Source organism: Prunus avium, chromosome 4, assembly GCF_965620075.1.
Source record: "Prunus avium chromosome 4, drPruAviu1.hap1.1, whole genome shotgun sequence".
Classification (NCBI taxonomy): domain Eukaryota; kingdom Viridiplantae; phylum Streptophyta; class Magnoliopsida; order Rosales; family Rosaceae; genus Prunus; species Prunus avium.
In genome coordinates, this window is record NC_142287.1 from 25,002,484 (window position 1) to 25,007,438 (window position 4,955).

At 41.1% G+C, this 4,955-nt stretch overlaps 1 pseudogene; it reads right to left on the minus strand.

Moving 5' to 3' along the window:
- Positions 1 to 336: 336 nt before the first annotated feature.
- LOC110773573 (L-type lectin-domain containing receptor kinase IX.1 pseudogene) lies at positions 337 to 3,843 on the minus strand (annotated as a pseudogene).
- Between the last annotated feature and the right edge of the window lie 1,112 nt (positions 3,844 to 4,955).

The following is a 4,955-nucleotide window of genomic DNA, read 5'->3' on the forward strand; positions in this document are numbered from 1 at the left end:
AAATTTTGTTGTGAAGGGTAAAATTGGAGTTTCAAATCCAACTGGAACAATAGTTTAATTTCTTATAAAAAGAATACAAATGGCAAATTTTGAATAGAAGTATTACTAGGGGACGTGGTGATACCGTACTATTCTATAATTTCTCCATTTAATGGAAGTCTTTAATTTCTTATCTTATATTTATTGCTTAGTCCTGTTTGTGAGGTCGACGGGCCAAAGCCAATAAGTCTGATAATTATTGCATGTTGGATAGAAATTTTGTGAGTTAATAGTTTGATAAAGTTTGGATGGAAAGATGGATTGAACTCATTTAAGTGCTTGGAGATGTAAATGGATTTAGAATTCAGAACTGAAAGCCTACCCAATTGTATGTACTATTCAAATATAAAATTAAATTACAAAAAAGTTTGTACATTATTATAAAACAACAATTAAAATTAAATTTATTTTGAGTACAAAAGTGATGCTGATGGAGAAGAATTTGATGCAGAAGCGGTGGTGAACTGTGAGGAATTGGTGTTGTAGCCATAACCTGGACCTCCTTCTAAATCAGTACTACCAGACAATATTGAAAATGATAGCAGAGGAGAAAAGTAGCTAGCCACCGGCATCTTTGACGGGAGAATAGGCAATGGAACTTCGAAGTTAAGCACTTGAATTGTTTGTTGTATTGAAGGCCTGATCTTGTGATCTGGATGAGCACACCACAACCCAACAATCAACAAGCACTCCATTTGGCTCTTCTCAAAATCTCCACAGAGTTTTGGGTCAGCTGCTTCAATGACTCTCCCTTTACCATAAAGCTCCCAAACCCACTCCACCATAGTGATTTGACTGCTCCTGAACTCGGGATCAATGGGTTTTCTCCCATAAGCTATCTCCAAAGCAACAACTCCAAAACTGTAAACATCTGTTTCCTTGCTAGCCTTTCCGGTGGTCATACATTCGGGAGCCATGTAGCCCATGGTTCCAGCAAGAACAGTAGTTTGTGATTGTTTTCCGTCGTCCACAAGTTTTGCGTTGAAATTTGAATCTAACATGATATTGCTGGATTTGACATCCCTGTGCAGCACACATTGTTCCCATTCCTCATGGAGATAGAACAGCCCTGATGCCAAGCCTTGAGAAATTCTGTATCTTGCTTCCCAAGCTAACAATCTCTTTGCTTTGAACAAATGGGAATCTAAGCTGCCGTTAGACATGAACTCATAAACAAGTAGGAGTTGTTTTTTTTCATGGCACCAACCAATCAGTTGCACAAGATTCCGATGTCTAAGTCGACTAATGATCCTTACTTCCGCTGCATACTCCTTCAACCCCTGTCTCGACCCACTTGATATCCTCTTCACCGCAACATTTAAGTTCAGTTCTGTTATGTAGCCTCTGTAAACTCCAACAAATCCTCCCTCTCCAAGCTTCTGTCCCTCATCAAAATTGCGCGTTGATTGAGCCAATTTTCTGTAAACTTTTTGGGGCCTGTCCCGTTTTCGAATTCCTCATCAATCGAGTCATTCACCGTAACATCTTCATCACTACTTTCCCCTCTCTTCTTCCAACAGATGAACCAAACCAAACACAACCCACCACCCAAGACAAGAAGTCCACCAATACCCAACCCGAGCACTAGTCCAATATTGATGGGTCAGCTGCTTCAATGACCTTCCCTTGTCCATAAAGCTCCCAAACCCACTCTACCATGTTGATTTTACTTGTTCCCAACTTGGGATCAATGGGTTTTCTCCCACAAGCTATCTCCAAAGCAACAATTCCAAAACTGTAAACATCTGTTTCCTTGCTAGCCTTTCCTGTGGTGACACATTCAGGAGCCATGTAGCCCATGGTTCCAGCCAGAACAGTGGTTTGTGATTGTTTCCCGTGGTCAACAAGTCGAGCCAATCCGAAATCTCCGAGTTTGGCGTTGAAATTCGAATCCAACATAATGTTGCTGGATTTGATATCTCTGTGCAACACACATTGTTCCCATTCTTCGTGTAGATAGAACAATCCGGACACCAAGCCTTGAGCAATTCTGTACCTTGCCTCCCAACCTAACAAGCTTTTTCCTTTGAACAAATGGGAATCTAAGCTTCCATTGGACATGAACTCGTAAACAAGTAGGAGTTCTCTCTTTTGGTGGCACCAACCAATGAGTTGCACCAGATTTCGATGCCTAAGTCGACTGATGATCCTTACTTCTGCTGCGTACTCCTTCAGCCCCTGTCTAGACCCACTTAATACCCTCTTAACAGCAACATATGAGTTCAAATCTTTTACGAAGCCTCTGTAAACCCCACCAAACCCTCCCTCTCCAAGCTTCTCTCTCTCGTCAAAATCATTTGTCGATTGAGCCAATATCTTGTACGAAAACTTCCTCGGGCCAGCCCCCTTTTCGAATTCGTCATCAATCGGATCGTTGACCACAGGATCTTCATCATTGTCGCTACTTTCCCCTGTTCCCCCCTTCTTCCAAAAAATGAACCAAACCAAACAAAACCCACCAACCAAAAGAACACACCCACCAACAACCAGCCCAACCACAAGTCCAATGTTGATGCCATTTCTTGCATTCTCATCAATCAGCGATGTCGAACTGAAACTCCATGAGTTGATCGTGTGGCGAGCAGTCCAAACACCTGTTGCAGCAGAGAACCCAACAATCACCCAACCCTGCAAAATCTCATTAAGATCAACCATGTAAGCAAGATCCCTCTCAACCCAGACATCATTTTCATAACTAGTGAAGGTAACGCCAAGACTTTTCGATCCAGAATCGTAACGAATCGAAGCATTATTGACTTGTCCCTCCATAATGCCACCATTCCACGCCCTTGTAACATTAGACTTGACAGAGTGGACATCAATACCAACATGATCGCCGGGGGGATCTATATCATTATGAAAGATGTCAAACTCCACTGCCACAAACGGGTACAGATTCGTGGACTCGTATTTTTCTGGGTTTATGATTGGGAGGCCAAGATAGGGGCCTCTGCCTATTGTTGTGTTGAGTGCAGACCCCTGTGGCGCCAAAAAGAAGGCGAGCCCGTCTGAATAGTTTGAATTGTTTTGCGAGTCGATGGTGAATGTGAAATTTGTGGTGAAGTCGACGAGTTTTCCCGTGGCGTTGTCGCGGAGGAGGAAGGGTTGGCTGTAGGTGGCTCGGCCGACGCTGTAGTATTTTTCCGCGTCAAGAGCGCTTTTGGTGAGTCGGAGGAAATCACCGTCGACCAAAGCATCTCCCTGGAGAGATAAGGTGGTGATGTCATCTGTGAAGGTGGGGAAACTGAAGTTTAATGAGGTCGCACAAGGGGCTAAGTGAAACAAGAGAAGAAGAAGAAGGACAACCATTTCGAATTTGCTGGTAAGGTTACAGATCAAATTGTTGCGTCTAAAATAGAACAGAGAGTGTATAGAGAGTTTAATATTTGAAAGTGCTTTAATCAGCAGTTGGTTACTGGGTCTTATCTTCTTGATCAATGGTCTAAAATTCGCAATCTAATAATTGAACAGTCTTATCTTCATTTTGCAAGAATATATCACTTGAGCAATGAACATAAATAAGGAATTGAAGATTCAAGCGAGTGGTGGTAGTGATGGCATGGGATGGGAGTGGATGCCACGGTGACGGTGACTATCTGAATTACTTGTATCCATATATTCTTTGCTCAAATATTTCTTTTGCGTGGTTGACAGGGTGAAGTTGATGAATAGACGGGTCATGTAGGACCTATGTTGCACCGACACGCCAAACTGCTGGAGTGTCGGAGTGTCCGACACGCCGACACGCCTCCGACACGGTCAAGACACGCCGCCGACACGGTCAAGACACGGCTCCGACACGGTCAAGACACGGCTCCGACACGGTCAAGACACGGCAGGGACCATATTGAAATTTTGAAAATAAAAGTTGGGGTCTAAACGTGATTTTTGAAACTTTGGTGGACTGATTTGAAATATTTTTAAAAATATGGGTTAAAAATGAAAAAATATTTTTTTAAACCTAAATGAATCTCATCTCACTCACATTTTCAGCCTTCAGTTCGTAGTATACGCAGCAGCAGCTCTTCCCCTGCGCAGCTCCTCATTTTCTCCAGCAAATGTAAGTATTTTTTCAATTTTTTTCCCCTTTGTTTTCAAATTATTTTATTTATGTTCTCTATCTCTATTTTCTTTTCTTATCTCCCTCTTCACAGTAGTAGAAGAGTTAGATTTGGTGGTGAGGTGAAGATTATTTCTTATGTTTTTTTTTAAGTGAAACACAACAAGAAGGACGATTCTTTGTTGCAAATCGTGACCAAGAAGGACGATTCCTTCTTGCAAACTCAGGTTAGGCTTCACAGATTTTTAATTTTGTTTCTCTGTTTTGATGTGTTTTTTGTGTGTGGGTATTTTGTATGATTGTATATGTTTGGAGCTTTTTTTATTTTTAATAAAAGTTTTGTTATTAGTTGTTGAGTATATTTGAATTTGGTTTGTTAATTGGGTATTAGACATAATGAATGTGAAGTTGAACCATGCTGAATTTTTTTAGGGAAAGATGAGTAACTCTAATGCTAACTCTAGTGGGGATTCCTCTCATTCTCAATCAATTGATGATAGTGCTCCACTGTGGAAGTATGTTACAAAGGTTGAATCAAGTAATAAAGCTGGAGGAAATTTTAGTTTCAAGTGTCATTATTGTCAAAGCATGTTTCAAGATGTGGGATGTTGGTGGGGATGGATTTGATACTATGAACTTGGAGAATGCGGGTGTGCTTGAAATTGCAAACCTTTCACTTGATGAACCGGAATTAGAGGGCGTGTTGTTTTCTAATAACAACAATGAAGACATAGATGATTGAAGAAGATTGAGAGTTAGATCATTTATGTTTTATTTTGTGGTGTATTAATTAGGGAAATTGGCGGCTTTGCCCCCGGCGCAACTAATTTATTCAATAATATTCCCATTTTGAAAT